The 17,554-nt window shown below is 41.4% G+C and overlaps 1 protein-coding gene across 1 annotated transcript in view; it reads left to right on the forward strand.

Moving 5' to 3' along the window:
• The first annotated feature begins 903 nt into the window (after positions 1–903).
• Sty (sprouty signaling antagonist) overlaps positions 904–17,554 on the forward strand; it is a 28,087-nt gene continuing 11,436 nt past the window's right edge. Inside the window, exon 1 of the mRNA XM_083040335.1 lies at positions 904–1,225. The gene's annotated coding sequence lies outside the window, so the exon portion shown is untranslated. The remainder of the gene's footprint in view (positions 1,226–17,554) is intronic.

Raw genomic sequence — 17,554 nt, forward strand, 5'->3', positions numbered from 1 at the left:
GCGGTGTACCGATCTCTCGTCGCTGTGTCGTGTCACCGCGCGCGTGTCTCTCTCTCTCTCTCTCTCTCTCTCTCTCTCTCTCTCTCTCTCTCTCTCTCTCTCTCTCTCCCTCTCCCTCTCCCTCTCTCCCCCTCTCCCTCTCCCTCTCTCTTTCTCTCTCTCCCTTCTCTCTTTCTTACTCTTTGTCGTTCATTCTGTTTCTTTCTCTCCGTCTCTCGTTCGCTACATTCGTGGCCGATCTATCCAGATCTCGACGCGAGCGGCGTTGCTCGCCGCATTCTCGATCAAGTTGAGAGAAGTCGAAGCGAGCGAGCTTGCGCGCGCGCGCACGCGCGCGCGTGCGCTCCGCCTCGCCTCTAATGTCGTTTCCGCACTCCCGGATCGTGCTCGCCTTGGGAGATACGTATATGCTTGCTTGCGTGCTGTGTGACGTTGTGTGACCTGTGCCGGAAGTGCGAGCGGGGAGAAGTAGTAGTAATAGTAGTAGTAATAGTAGTAGTAGTAGTAGTAGTAGTAGCTGCAGCAGCAGCACCAACAGCGGCGACGGCAGCAACAGTATAGCAGTAGTAGAGTAGTAGTTGAAGAAAGAAGAGGTGGAGAAAAGGAAGAGAGGAGAAGGAGCAGGAAGAGGTGGAATTCGAGTTCACGAACCGACGTTCAGTCTCTCTCGGGTACACCGGAAGTGGCGAAGCAGGAACCGTACTCTCGCCTCTTAGTTTTTCTCGCGGGCGCAAATGTACATACGTACACACATGCATACACACACACACATATATATATATATATATATATATATATATATATATATACATAATATATTCTCAAAGTGCGTGACGTGTTTGGAGCGCGACGTTCTATATTTGTGGTAAAAGATAAAAAAAAAGAAAAAAGGAGTACAAGTGAAACAAAAGTGCCGAAAGTGTGGATACCTCGGACAACAACCCGCCTCCGGCGCTGCTTCCGCGGCGGCCGCTTCGACCGTTCAACGTCGCCGTCGTATTAAGGTGCGACGCGCCGCGACGTCCGGCGTCGACGGCGGATAATACGGTAACGACGGCGGCTACGACGACGACGACGACGACAGCGGAGGCGATCGTGCCAGCCACGTTGTCCACGTCCCCCCACGGCTCAACGACCTCCTCGGCCGCTGTTCGAGTGTCGCCGCAGCCGCCACTCTTGACGCCGCCCCAGTATCCTGCGCCTCCACGGCCCCCTAGTCGTACCGGTGAGTGCACCAATTTGCTATCTTCTTCTTACAACGACCGTTCTCCAAGTTGCTCCGAAATAGCCTTGCATTCATCTAGCTTCGTTAATGCTGGATCCCGATTAGAGAAGTATGCGCGAGTAAAAATATGTGGCGTTTGTGAAAGGATCGGCGAGTGCGCGAATTTCCATAATCTCTTTTCTCTCTTATTGTTAGATGTGACGCGAGTCACGTGAGTCTTATTGGTGTTCCCAAAGTGATTCGGGATAATTATAAACACTCGTGTCGGCATTTGACATTTTCTCAATCGAAATATGTATATCGCGGCATCGAACGTTTTCTAAATTATTATATATGCAATTGTACGAGGATGATGAAGGAACTGAAAGTATACAAGTTTTCGGGAGGGTGAGAGTTTAATTATTAAATCTTTAACAAAGTAGGTTTGCACGTCGCAAACAATTTTTATATTTCCATCCATCCATCCATCCGTCTCTAAATTGACGTGACAATTGAATGCCAGAATTACCTTTGCTCGACGATACGTGATAATATCATAATATTGCGCTATCGGCAAATAGCGCGCGCCATTATAGTTGCATTAACAAAAGACTAGACGGGTATATATTGTGTGCAGGTGAAAATGACGATATATATATTGTATATATATATATTAATATTCCGCTAGATATGCGCCTCGCGGCACATGGTCGATTAAAAGTTTATCAAACGATTTCGTCGGAAAAACAACATCCGGGATGGACGGCTGACGGGCAAATGACCCGGACCAACTGGCTGCCGACGCTCTTCTTTTTTTTCTTTTTTTTCTTTTTTTTCTTTTTTTTTTCATTTCGTTCGTCTCGCTCCGCTTCTCTGTTTATTTGCCCGGTACTCTCGTACAGTCGACGAGAAGAGAACCGGGGTTTCGTAATGAGCGCATAACCGAACGATTCACAAGCGCGCTCGTGTGTCATTAGTAACGGCATACGGGGTGATCTGAAGCTAATAAATGTCCTATCTCACGACGTTATTACGAGTCGGAAAGCGATTCTTCGTTCTGAAAATTCCGGTCGTTGACGAAGTGCTCTGTACAATTAACAGTATAGGTTCTCTACTTTGACAAATTTTTAAGAGTCGTCGAATTTTCATTAATTTTGGTTTATGCAAATTCGGATTGTGCAATTCGATTTTAAGTGTCGAAATATTCACCTAAACGTGCAACATTAGAATTTTTTTCGACAAACGTTTTGCATATTTTAATTCGTTCAAAAATTTGTATAGATATAGACTAAAAGATACATTCGTTAGACGTTCACGATATTTCGTATACTATTTACACGTCGCTTTTCTTGGCGAAATGTAGACGAAACATTTGGAAACGAGACGACGAAAGAGGAAGAGAGAGAGACAGAGAGAGAGAGAGAGAGAGAGAGAGAGAGAGAGAGAGAGAGAGAGAGAGAGAGAGAGAACGCGGGTAAATCTGGGAACCGCGTGCTCGTTTACGAAATTCCGCCTTGTTGTTTCCAAGCCGGCGCTAATCATCAGTCGGTCGTGCGCGATACTCGGGAAACGGTCGGGAGCGATAAAACTCCGAAAAATATCTGCGTTGTTCTCCGACGGAAATCGATCGGATTCTTTGCTCCATCTTGTTACACGTCACTCCTCGTTTTTTTTTTTTTTTTTTTTGTACGGTAATATTTCCTTCGAAAATCACGTACAACGCTCAATTAATTCTCATGTGTGTCGAACAAGATGTGTTTGAAATTGAGTGTTTGATTCAAATTTTTTTCAAGAGCTCGATTAAATGAAAATGAATTAAATTTAGAATCTCTTGTAAGATATATTTTCTCCTCTTCTCTCTCTATCTTTCTCCCTCTCTCATTCTCGGTTCTTAATATTTTTAGCTGCTCGCGTATGTATGTATTTTCATTGCATATTTGTTGTCGGCGAATTTTCTCGCGGAACACAATAAATCTCTCCATCTCGTTCGCTGCGTCGTCGCTCTCTCTTGGACGAGGTCGCGCGACTCGGTGCCAACTCCATCGACGGTTAGACCAGCGTGACTCGTTGCGCGCATTGAGTCACACTACGCTTTCATAGAGACCGAACCAGTCACAGGGGCGAAGCGGTGAATGAAACCCACAGGTGTAGAAAGTTTGCGAGAAAGTCGCCGTCGTCTTTCGTAAAACTCACACTGTCGCGCGTAAATGCGCGCACGCGCACGTCCTCCTCTCTCTTTCGCCGTTAGAGATGAATTATCATGTGTAGGCTAAAATTTTAAATTTACGAGAAATACTCTTTGTTGATAGAAAGACATATTTATACTTTCCGCTACATTTCAACTTTGAGAGTATCCATTTTAATCCGGCAAAAAGTTTGCCGGATGTGCATAATACTACATTTTCAGAGCTTGGTTTAATCCATTAGGTGTTGAACGACTGGTGTTGAATCTTCATCTTGATTCCTAGTCGATTGATATCGTTGATTGATATCGCGTTCGCGTTACGAAACTCATTGAACGGCGCGGCGGAGTCGTTTCGCGACGTTTCTGCGAGTCGCCCGCTATATAAGGCAACGCCCGTGTGCGTGCGTGTGTACAGGCTTATTGACACAGAGGCTCGGAACACGTCGTTCGCTCGCTCTCATTGGCATCACACGCCGTGAATGCTACTCGGCTCGCCGTGCGAGTTTCGCGCGCGTGCACACACGCGTACATATACTGCCGTATCCTCTCGTGCAAGCGCGCAACGATACACATCGATTGTTCGAGCGAGGTAGAGCTCTATCGACAACGTTCTCGTACATACCTCTCAAAAGACACACACACACACACGTACACACATATCAAGCGCGCGCGCGCGAGCCATATACGCCGCGAAGTTGATCCGGCATGAATGAAACCATGATTTCCACGCATGGTGCAAAAGTAGGCGACTCAACCGGCGCGCGAAAACGAGTATAGCCTCGGATTCTCTCTCTCGAGGTTCCAATCCAAACGTCATCTTCTCGCACAACGTGTACAACACTTTGAGGACTCATTGATGATTCGCATTGACATTCCGTTGTGATACGCAGCAATTATCCTTTCGCGAGATATTTTATTACATTACACATTATTGCAACAATTAACGATGCTATCTAATTTTTAAGTCAATTTCTTAGAGCAGGTTTTAGAGATTCTAGACATTTATTACATATTTTACAAAGATTTGTCCCGATATTATACTTTTGATAATAGGAAACGGTTTCGTAGATAAAAGTCAACCTTGTACATATTTCTCTTTATTTTACTTTTGTTCATCGCGTCACACGAATGCATATCTCAGATAAAGAATGAGTAGCATGAAAAATGAATATATTGCATATCTATCTAGCTGTTACGTGCGCACGGTGACTGTTGTCCTAGTTTATTCTTCGTTATTAGATAAGAAACGATTTGCCAGATATCGAAAGTCGATATATGTATATTTATTCATAAAATATATACTTATATTTTTGTGTGCTGATTGTATATATTATATCTAAATATTGAGAGAATATATGATATGATATAATAGAAAAAATATTTTATCAATACGTATTTTCGATTCTATTTCATCATTTTATCAATAAATGTATTTTTAATGGATAAAATTAAATGTATCCATTAAATGTATCTTTAATGGATGAAATTAAAGAAGCTGAAAATAAATTCTCGACACATTGCATAATTATCAATAATCTGACAAAATCCGTTTGCCACATTTCAAAAATTATCACTTTATTTCTTTTAAAATAAAAGCCTGACGACGCAACTATTGCAAACGATATTAATACACCGCATATCTTTTGTCAAAGGATCGATTCTTTCCCTTATATTACTACTACTGCAAGGAATTAACATGTAGAATGACGCGTGTTAAATAACTAAACATTTCTCCATTACTCTGCATTTGTCGGTAAAACACGGTTAATTCAATTGTATTTTAACAAGTCCAACTGCGAAACAGGCGACCTTCTGACGTGTTGCTTTAAACATGCGCGCGCACTGTATCGATACCTGGATCGTGTTAATCATACAGTAAGTTAATTCTACACGCCACACAGATGTACTCTCGATATCCTAAGGCTAATAAGCCTATCGAGCTCTCTCGACTTCCAGTAGCGGATCGAACTCGCGCTCGAATCTCGCTATATAATCGCGTATCTTTCTCTCTCTCTTTCTCTCCCTTCCTCTCACGATATATATCTCTCTCATTCGTTCTTTCTTATTCTTCACTCTCTTACTCTTTCTCGCTCAAATAACACGAGAATACCAGCACCACGCTATCTTCATGTTTGCCAACTCCGTTATCTCACGTTCCTCCATTTCGATCTTTTCTCTCTTCTCTCTTTGCTCATTCCCCGTCCCTCTTCTCCGTCTCTCTATCCGTCTTTTTCTCTTTCGCTACTCGCAATCTTTCCTCCTCGTCTATATCCTGCCGACTCGTTTCTTCTTCTCGTCTGGTTTTGCGCGAGCATCGAATGCAATCTACAAGCGAGTCGTCGTTATGTGTTGTCGCGTCACATCCGGCCTCTCCGCGATCTCTCTCCCTCCCTCTTTCTCTCTTTCTCTCTCTCTCTCTCTCTCTCTCTCTCTCTCTCCCTCTCTCTCCGTCTCTTTTTCTCTCTTCCGCCGCCGATCGTGTTCGTCCTTCTCTCCCTTCCATCTTCTCCCGCCGCGCGCCATTCATTTACCGTGCGGTTCGTGAAGTGTCTCTTTCTAGCACTTTTCTCTTTATCGATCTCTCCGGAGAATTCACGTTTTATATACGATCGATGAGCTGAAAGCAACGGCACACGATACGATTTTTTTAATGCTAAATCGTTAACAAATTGCTAGAAATGCATCGCTAGGCAGGAAGTAATTTATACTAGCTTGCGATACTAGCACGAAAAATTGCGTGTCATTCATTTTGTCTATATACATATATTTACATTTATTTGGCGAAACAGATAACTTTGATCCAATAACGATATCTTGAATTACAAACTCTTACGAATCTTACGAAATTTATCACACGTTTGTAAAAAATATTTGATTTAGAACGATATTATCGCTTCGTAAATCGACATTGGTCGATTATTCTTCTCCTCCCATCTGTTTCTTTTTCATTTCGCCCACTCATTGTCAGTCCTATAATTCCTGTAAACGAGGAGACTCGATAGGGATTATAGCGCAGAACGATTTGATAATTTATTGTGATACGTTTCGTCGACCGGAAATCAAATGCTACAAAGTTTATTAATGGGACAAATTCTCAGTATTTGTACACATTTTCGGCGAGGTATCTCTTTCGAATCGTGATTAATTATGATTAATACGAATCAATACGGTGGAGCCGATTGATGCGACGTAGATAAAGACGTAATTACGTAATCGTGTCGATAACAAATACGTTGTCACGGGAGAATCTCTTTTTCTCTCTCTTGTTGGCTTCCGTATCTGATTTTTTTAAAAATCGAATACACAAGTCTGTTTGTTAAAAATAATTTGTGAATGACTAAATTAATTCGGTTATAATACGTACAATAAAATGATTTATTTTTTTCATTTTTTCACACAAATATATTTGTATAATATTATATATATTTTTGATTATTTTACTTGTCAATTATACAATGTAAAATGTTAAAATAGAATTGATATTAAATCAATGTCTCGATATGAAATGCAACGTCTACCGATTCAAAGATTGAATCAATTTCATTATAGTACAGTTGGGGATAGAATAATTTATATATACAGATAATTGTTTATAAGATTCCGAAATTGTCAAAATAATCTTCAGAGATATAGAACGCGATACATAAACGGCATTATACATCGTGCAAGATGATTGAAATTATATATTCGCGCAAAGATAGTATTTTAATCGGATGTAAAGATATATGTATGTATAGGCGGTCGAGAGGTGGAGATAAACGAGATAAACTTATTTCCGGCGAACGGTGAAAAACAAACGTGACGAGATGCTCTGTAGTTAGTATACGTTATCCCTCTTATGTAAGTGTAACTTACATATTAGGTTATTGCTTCGCGCGGCAAATTTTCCGTATCACGAATGGTACGCGTTTAAATTACACCTCTCTCATCGTTATACATATATCGGCGATATCTCGGCATGCGTCGCGATATAATATGTATTTGCGAAAGAAATATATACGAGAGATGAGAGTAGCGTGCGTCACGAATTAGGTGCGGTCTAATTGACAATTATATCTCGCTTTTACCCTAACGATATCAACTAGGCTTTCAACTTAAAAGGATTAACCCTCCGTGTACAACCGCGCCTATTTTTCCACTATACGTAGATCAAGACCGATGCGTGATATTCCGTAAATAAAAGCGATACTTCGGACTGTAATTTGATCGAGAGTGGGAGCTTCTCGCGAATTAGCTCTATACGATAATGTTTCGAAAATTTGACAGGTGGAAAGGCTTTAAGCATATCTCGATATTAAAGGTTAATCTCTCCAACAATCGGCAAATTAATATACACGATCATGGTGACGTAACGCGCGATTTCCGCATCTCATTGTCAGTTTAGATCGGCGTCAGACGACGTAACGTAATTCATCGTGTAATCAACATCGTGTTTTTATTATAATCGCAATCGCTAAATTAAAGATTATCACATTTGTGATTTCTCGTCGATTCGATTTTTTTTTCAAGTTGATTTATTACATTACAAATATCTACAACTTTACTTTATCGCTCGCACTCGCTTATACGCAAATTACAGTCGAGAATTAAGAAAGAATCGAGGGTTCTTCTCTTTCCATTTATTTTTCTCGCCGCGTTTTCGTCTCCTGTTGTGTCTCCGGTGTCTTCGTGTCCATTCCTCCATATACGCGACTCTTTCTGTCTCCTCCTTCTCTTCCTCCCTCGCCCCCATTCCTTCCTTCTCTCCCCTTGCCTCTCCTATCCCCGGTTGTTCTTTAACTTTTCCCTGGCCGTCCTTGGGGGGGAAAGGGAACGTTGACCCCTCGCTGGTTCCTCTCTCGACGCGGTCTCGCTCCAAGTTTCATTCAGAATGCGACGCCGAGAGCGAGGTCCCTCGTCGATATACATATAGTACCTATAAGGAATGTGTGATGCGGCGAAAGTACGCGACTACTACAGAGTATATTTCGGATTTACTCGGAGAATATTATGTATTTTCTTCAACGTAAATGAATCATATTAAGAGTTCCAGTAGCTACCAAGTTTCGAAAGATTCTTTATTAGCATATTAAATCTTATACATAAATGTAAACCAACAATAAAATTTAGTTTTTTTGTAGATATTAAATTGAAGATTCTTATGAAATTTTGTACAACAATGTTATAAAAGTCTTAGAATCCGTGGAAAAGTATCAAGATTAATAGTTGTATGTGTATGCCACGAGCAGGCGGAGAAACCGTCTCGCTTCCGTTTATTTTTCCACTTACGATTGGCGCTATCGGCGTCGAAATGCGAGCTCCGCTTTCAGAACGGAGCGCTGGTATATTGATCAATGATCGACGTCAGCGTAGACGTAGAATTGATTGATTGGCGCTTGAGCGCGAAGGCCGACGGGAGTGGCGCGAGCGACTTGAATTAAACAGAGGCTTAATGAACCACGTTGGGAGAGTCGCCGGCTTTAAATAGGACGGCGAGAGCGAGAGCGCAAATTTGAAGAGCACGACGAGCAGCGTGTCATGGACGAGGCGCGAGAATGCAAGAGAATCTTTGTGCGGATTCGCTTTATTTTAAGTAGGCGAGCCTGAAATAAATTGGACACTTGGATCAATGAAAGAGACAAACTCTGTTGGGGACGCACACGAATAGATCGCGCTTTTATAACGCTTCAATTTCAATCCTGACCACCTGCTTAATTAGACTTTACGTGTTCTCCGAGTTTCATTTATTATTAAATGCGACATTTTTTTTTTTTTTTTTGCATACAATATATACTATTGTTTTATGTAGTATCTACGAAATGTTTGGAAATTTTAGAACGCGTGCTTTGAACAAATTTAATGTGATTTTTTTTCAAGAGAATTTTGATCAATCAACTTAAAATTTTTGTAAAAATCATTAAATTGTCGCCAAATACGGTATAATTTTATTGCGTATTTATTTTATTGCAACGAGAGACGCACATCGTAATGTTGAGCGAAACTATCGCAATGACATACCGGTGATACTTGGCGATGGGAGTTAAATTTCATTGCGCTGCAAGTCTTGTTGCGTAACTCTCGCTGCGTAAACATCTTCCGAAGAGGTACGTCCTGAAAGTTTCCAGATTTTCATGGATTGTCCGTGTTGTGTCGAGAATTTGACGATACGTGTTCCAAAGATGGAAGTGGTACGGACATATAATTCGGCGTTAATGAGTCGATAAACGTTACATCGTGTTGGAGTGCATACATATACACGATTCGCGGAGGCGCGCGCGCAAGTGGATGAGGGCAGAAGGGGAAGGAGAGAGAGAGAGAGAGAGAGAAAAAAGGGAAGAAAAGGCAAATCGCGTACGCGTCGCGCGTATATTCGTTGGCCGCTATAAATACGTAAGATGCAGTCGAATGCGGGCGTGTGCCCGCGCGTACGCACGCCCACACATACGTACGCGCGTGTAATTCCGACGTTCCAGCATTTCTCTGCGTGTACGCGCGACGTCGCTTGAATGCCGAAAATAGTTTTTCGCATGCGAGAACGAGGGAAGAGAGCGCGCGTGGGTCGACGTGCGTAGGCACCTAGTGTGTGCTCCTATATATGTATACATAATATATATATATATATATATATTTTTTTTTTATAAGTGCGGATGTATATAGATAAATTTAAACATAAGTAGTTTTCCCTTCTTAGAAAACCATTATCGTTCCTTCTTATGGATTCTTCGATAATGGATATTGGAGGAGTATCGATATTCTAATATTCGAGAATTATCCCGAATAGAATAATGAATCCATTGTATTTCTTCTATTAATTTCAAGTGGATTTTGCTACAAACATTATGGGGAATCTGAAATTTCAATGAAATATTAACAATAACAGTTACATTTCTCCGTTTTGTTTCCGCGCTTTGTGCACACATTTCCGTATACGTTGTTATTTCCTGTTATAATAAACCCGATAACCTTATGTCGTAATGTTAAATAAGGAATCGGCTTATCTGGAGCTACGCTTCCGCTCGCCAGATGGAACGACTCGTATATAGCTGCACACGACTTTTCGTCAATTAACTCGGCAATTATATTACATTATACATCTCATTTTCAATTTCAACGAGAAAGAAAAGGTTCAATCTCGTGAAAATTCGACGAAGAACATCGTCGTTCTCGAGAACCGTTTTTTTCCTTCTCCCTCGTCATCAGGCATCATCCCGCGTAGGTCCGTCCCTGTTGAGGAGAATACGCCGAAAACGGGACACATGATCGCGGGACAGAGATATATAAACTTTCTCGCGAATAACGCGTCTTGTGGAACGAATGGGTGGTTCGTGTCGATCGGTCGGTTAGTTGATCGGTTGGCTCGTTGGTCGGTTGGGCAAAGACCCTGATGGCCATATGGCATCCACATTCCATTTCTCGGATGGCAGCGATCGCGCGATTGTATGCCCAAGGCGCAGGCTCGCGTAGTTTAACTCTATCGGCCCTAAATTTTCTTCTCGGCGGGGGGAGGACTAAGAATTCGGGGATATATATGCTTTGCCCTCTCGCGCGATGCGAGAAGAAGACCGAGAAAAATTTCTGTTCCAGGATATACTATGCAAGATTTTTAACCCTTGGCCTAAGCGCGTAAATGCGTAAAACTCACGCGTGAATCCGTGAAGATAATTAAACGGAATGAATTCAATAAGCTCGCCAACTGACGAGGAAACTTTGAGCTCGAATTACAAAATCATAGAGAAGTGTATAGAGTGAGCGTTGTGAATTGAATGATAACCTTTAGAAAGATCGTTAGTGTACCTATATTTATGTCGTTAAATATATATTTCAATACGTATTTTGCACATAATTTATAATTTATAGCATAGAGGATACTACCCACAAATTCATATGTGTCACGTGTATAAATGTCACGTGTATGCTGATGCGCAAAATATATTCAAAAAAATTAATATACGTATTTTACGGGCAAGACAAATATACTTGTTTGGTTTAATTACATCGAATTAAATATATTTTAGAAATTGTACATTAAATTTTCTTAATTTAATTGGAAATTTAATTTATATTGAATATTATATTATAACTTTGAGATTTGATTAACGATTTAAATTCAAGTCCTCGTTAGTATATAGAATTATTTGTCCACGATGATATTGATGAATGGAATTTCTTTATCGTATACAAGACTCGGTCGTACGTATATATAAGACTCGATATATATCAATGTCGCGGTGACTCGAAACGCAGGTACATTTAAGAACAATAACGGACTGCAGCAGGTATCACGCTGAGAGACTGACGGAAAAGCCGGAAGAGTATTATGTCCATTGTCCTCCTCTGATACTTTGCAGAGGATACAGCTGGTTTCGCCCTCTTTCTCCTTCCCCCTCCCCTCTCTCGGAGGATGCCTTTCTCCGAAAATATCTTCCCTATGGTCAATTTTACCTGTAATGGCGGATTTCTCAGTTCCCGTCGTATAATGGCCCACGTAATGAGGTGTATCGTAAAGAACGGACTGGTGGGAAGGAATCCTTTTCTCCGTCTACCTAGAAAAACGTCCGGAATGGCATTGTGGGATTCATTTCCCGCCATTACTGGCCGCTTATCGATCATGGGACAGCGTCGTAAAAAATGTACGACGTATAGAGTAGTGAATTATGACGAGGCAAATATTTTTCTTACCGAGTCAACAAAGTTGAATGAATCGATTAACACAACCATCAGGGAGACCAGGGAGAGATTTAGAAAGAGCGCGTACAGCAGACGTGTATATTAACGATTAAAGATTGTTTTCTAATTACAAATTTTACATTATTATTGTATCGCGCGTGCAAAGATACATCTTGCGTTATTTTTAATTTATAAAGATCGATCGTCGTACTCGCGAATTTATATATCGAACGCTTTCTCGTTTATTTCCGTCGATCGATTATTTTATTATTACGACAAGAAGGTTGCGACGCTGTATACTACGAGCATGCACGCAAGCACGCACGCACGCACGCACGCATGCCGCGTAGGCGTCGTCTGGGTGGTATCCGGTGTTGCGTGTCCGTATGTGCTCGCGCCCTTTATTATATCTTTTTTTTCTCTCATTTCCTCCGCTGCCTCTATTTCGTGCGCTTTCCTATCCCTTTGCGACTATCGAAATTTCCATATTTTTTTCAACGCAAGAGCATTCTCTTGCCATTTAATTTATCGAGTGTTTCAAAGGACTAGGAAATATCGTTTTCAACACATGCTTTGAATATCGAATGCTTATTTTATAAATCAGAGTAATGTCAAATTTTGTGTGCATAAAATTATTTTATTTTAATGTATACGAAACTGAGATATATTACGCTTATTTACGATATTTTTTCGAGATTATATAGACATCTACGGAGGCGTTTTTCAAGCGAACCCGGTATACTTGTGTTACGTCACACGATATATTCTGCGCGATAAATCGCAGGTAGATTATGCAGGTTCTGCGGTACGCGAGGGAGAGAAGTCGATTCTCTCTCTACTCGCAACAGTACTCGTGCACGCATCCCGTCGTTTTCCAGGCTGTTGCGGTTTTTTGCGACACCCGAGAGCAAATGCATGCCCCACGCGGCGAGAACGCCGCGACAGATGTTTTCTATTCGCCCGTTCGTCGCTCCGTCACACCGTCACTATATCTCATAAATTCGCTTGCACAACGTGCATTATCCGCAGAATCCCGTAATCCTTGGACGAAAACAACGTTCAAGATCCGGATGGGAGCGCGATGTCGTTAAACTCGCGAGTATTCCGAACCTTCGGGACTCGGGACCTTCTTAAAGTTTCTCGTTTTATCGATAAAGATGCGACAAAGCGGCACATTTTTCGATAAAACTTTTACAAGATTATTTCAACTGTCGACGTTTTCACGTCGTTAAAAATAAAATTTCTCTTTTCTTTTTTTTTACGTTAAAAGCATTCTCTTTTAAGTTTAAACACGCAAATTTTCTCGAAACTGCAAAATATCTTTGAATTTTTAATGTATGTCTGGATATTTAGAAATGATTTAGAAAACATAAATATGTTATTTTAACATATATTTTTTTTCAAAAATATACAAGTTATTAAAATCTTTTTTTTTTTTTTTTTTTTTTTTAGGCAAATTTGCTCTTATCTTTCCTTCTCATTATATCAAAAATACGTTTAGGAAATTTAAAAGTGATTTAATCAATTTTTTTTTATTCAAACAAGTAAGGTATATATACACATATCGAGAGAAAAAGAGAGAGAGACAGAAGGGTTAAAAGGGCGTCAAAACGCACAGGAACAAAGTCCTCTGTAGACAAAGTTGTCGTCACCGCGCCATTTATCAGGAGGCTCCTTGCCTCTTGTCCGGGCTCGTTCGTGTTACGGTCGCCGCGGAATTGCGGCGCGCACAGATTTTATCTGAAACGCGCGAGCGCGCTCACTCGCTCGTTCCTCCAAGTTCGTTCGATTATGCGGCGAACGGCGCGACGTTTTCACGTCGAGTCGTACAGGGTCTTCGTCGATCCGGGGGGTTTCTTGGCAGTGGGATATTACCTGGAAACGCGTCGCTACTCTCGCGCGCGCGATCGCGCCGAACCGAATGTCGCGGCGCTCTTCTTGACGGAAAGTCGCAACGCGTGTCGCGTCGTCTTTTACCCCGTCCCCGTCGTGAAATAATCGAGATGCGCCGAATAAACGAGAAGAATATGAATTCGAAATAAAAAAAAATATTTATGCAACGTCGTTAATTCCGAATTCTCGAGGGCGTATACTTTGATTACAATTTTCTATATAATTTTTTATGTCAAAATATTAACGTCTCGACACATATAAATGACATTTAAATTCTATTTAAACCTCCCGGACTTGGCGGATTTCGTTTCTAGCTGTTTCAAACGCTCGCTGTCGAGATGACATAAACAAAGGAAATATCGGCAGCGAGGCGTGAAAATGTAAAGGCTATATAGTCTACCAAGAGTACAAAACTCGGTATCGTCGCTTGTATAAAGTACAAATGAAATCAAACTAACTGCAGTCTAAACATTCAAATCGAATTCCAATCTGTTTATCGAAGAATAAAATTTGAAAAAAAAATATATATATATATGCGCTATACACAAAAAAATCATCACACGTGTACGTGTCAATGTATAGGTATATGTGCTGCATGCCACAAGTTTGACGTGGCTGATCTACATCCCAGGAAGAGGGTCGTGCTACTCTTTGTCTCGCGCTCTCGACTTTGCTCGGCAGCCAACTTGCTTTGAGAGAGAAAGAGAGAGAGAGGGGGGGGGACAGCCTTTCTTCCTCCCGGGACCAAAAATAAGCTGATCCAATTCCAGCCACGGTGGATCCTTGATTTTTCGTCGCCTCTCTCGCTACGCGGTCGCTCTCTCGAATTCCGTAAGCAGCACACTAGAAGTTTTGCGGCGCGACGCGGTCATTGTGTAATTGGCTCAGCCCGCGAGGCACGCGAGCCGAGAACCGAGAACCGAGAGAGTCCGCCTCCCTCGCGCGCGCACGCGAAATCGGAAATGCTCGAAATAAACCCTACGCGCTCCTTCTCGACTCTCTTTCTCGACGCTCACTCTGACGTATGACGTATGTATATCTCTCCCGCACGTACATACACACTTGCTCCTCTCTACGCGAATATCCGACAAAATATCGCGTCTAGCGAGCTTTACTATCGTCGTTCAACTTTTATTCAACTTTATCATTTGTACCTCGTCTCATCCATCATTCGTGCAACTTTCACACGCGAAATTATCACGATCCGTTTATTGCGCTCGATTGAATCTGCCAATTTAACGTTACACCCACTTGCGTTAAAGTTTGCCCGTTTATTCGATTATCCTTCTCCTCTCATTCACCGTAATCGTAATGCTATACAGTTGTCATTTGCTTCTGAGAAAATTGGTGTATATTTAATTCATATCGAGATATATCCCTTGCCTTATTTAAGACACTAACATGTTGATAGACGCGTATATCGCACAGATATTTTTTATCTCTACCCTATGTAAAATAGCTATCCCTAAAGTGTCTCATTACTTGTATTAAAATATTATCCACGTACGATATATTTATACGTTGTATATAAGCATTACATTTTACATTCTAAGCATTAATAATATTTAAATATATTTTTTATCAAAGTATGATATAGTCCTATATCGAGATACTTGTCGTATTAACCAACAATCTCCTTCGTAAAAAGATTTCATAATATCGAAATATCGCTAAAGAAATATCGATCCCGAAGCGCACAATAGCGCGTCTCATTTACACCTTGCGTAGAGCTGTTTATTACGACGTCGTAATCGGCTTCTCGATACATTGCTTATGTGAACCTCGACGCGGGCGTGGCCATCTCTTGCCTTCCTCGCGATAGGACACGACAACCGACACCCGGGCTGGAGAACGAGTGCGCCGCTTAAAATGGCGCACGTTGGATCGTTGATACCGAATTGTATCGTCAATTATTGCGGATAGATGTGTTGTTTCTTCCATATATCTCTCTTCCTTTCATCAATCTCCGACGCCGCGTTTTTCGTTAAACGGCGAAAATTTATATATAGGAAGCGCATAATTTGTCGCATCCTTTTATAAGACACAATACATGTATACACATATATATCGATCTCGCGGGAGATTAAATATACTAAACGAAATTTTTCCATCGATACACGCCCTTGAAATTTTTATAGAACGATAAAGCTACGAAAAATTTTATCCACACGTGCATTTCATTTTATTTTACTTCTAATACATATCAATCTTTTTAAGAAGTTAGGTTTTTTTTGTAATAAAAAAATTCGTGAAAATTCGATACGTCCGGTGCACATCTCGACCGGAGAAGGAAATGGCGGGGGGAGGAAACTTTAAATGACCGCTGTCCGAAGAGTCGCGCAGCTGATCATCTTTGGAAAAGAGCGCGAGTACGCGGTGACGTACGTCGCGGAACGTCTTATTACGAGGGGGGGGGGGATAGGTGGCGAGTTATTTTCGCGAACGGATTTTTTGACGGTGCACGCACAGAACTATAAGCCACACAAGCCCTCGTCAAAGTTTACGAAGGCTGTTCGCTCGTTTACTCGTTACTCGCTTGTGCCTCGCTTAACGTGCCTTCTCGCTTCTTTTCCCTCTCCCCCTTTTCTCCCCTCGGATCAACGACGTAGCGACAGATCGGCAAACCCCGTGTCGATGTATATCGATCGACGGAGAAAAACGAATATTCGATATGTCGTTCGACAAAAATATAGAATCTTTCGTGTTGCGAGAATAAATGTGAATTTTAAAAATATGAAAAATATATTGCATTTTTTCCATCTCGTTATGGACCGTAATAATCTGTGCAACGCAGTGTCTTGATAACAATTGTCGCACTCAATCGCTCCATCGATATTGGCGCAAATAATTTGTTTTCCTATAATATCTAATTCATTCGTATAATGACCCAAACTTCTTTTTCCGAGAAACGAATTATTCCAAAAGACGCGCGATTGCGCGATACATTTCTCTAATAATAAATAACTACGTCATTTTTTCGGACGTATGCGTCGGGACTCGGGCGTCACGTGTTAATATATAACATATGTTTCGCATTGCGTATACATGTACGTTGAAAATTGTCGCGATACTACGCAGTCGAATCGGTGACTACCAGGAAGCGATAAGTCAAGAAGTTTTGGCCGGTTCGCTCGGATCTCGGAGCCGTTTCACCGGAAAGACGACGGGATGACATTAACGTCTAGTGCCAAGCCCGCGCGCAGGGGACGAGCGCACAAATACTGAGAATAAGACTCCGACATATGTTCGTCTTTCGACAAAAGACGCTCGCGTCTGTTTCTGCTTGTCGTTCAAAAAAAGGAAGCGAAACGTTTCGCATCTCATTTTTCCGAGATCCGGAGAATTTATTCGTCCTCTAACTTTAATCACCCGTCTCTTCTTTTTCGTAATTTACTAATTACAAAAGAGTAATTTAACCGTTGTAATTTCTCAATTATACCAAGTGTGGAACAGTCTTGCTCATACGTGTTACATATTACATGACATCTTTGAATTTCATTTCCGTTTTGTTGGACCGACAATGAGTAAGATATCGATACAACTTGTCTCGAAATTATTAAACAATCGGGCTCGCACTACGCGTGCGTACGTCACTGCATTCACAGCGCTGCGGATGTGTCAGATTG

This window comes from Prenolepis imparis, unplaced genomic scaffold, assembly GCF_030444845.1.
Source record: "Prenolepis imparis isolate NDT839.2.m4 unplaced genomic scaffold, iyPreImpa1.0 SCAF_6, whole genome shotgun sequence".
In the NCBI taxonomy this organism is placed as follows: domain Eukaryota; kingdom Metazoa; phylum Arthropoda; class Insecta; order Hymenoptera; family Formicidae; genus Prenolepis; species Prenolepis imparis.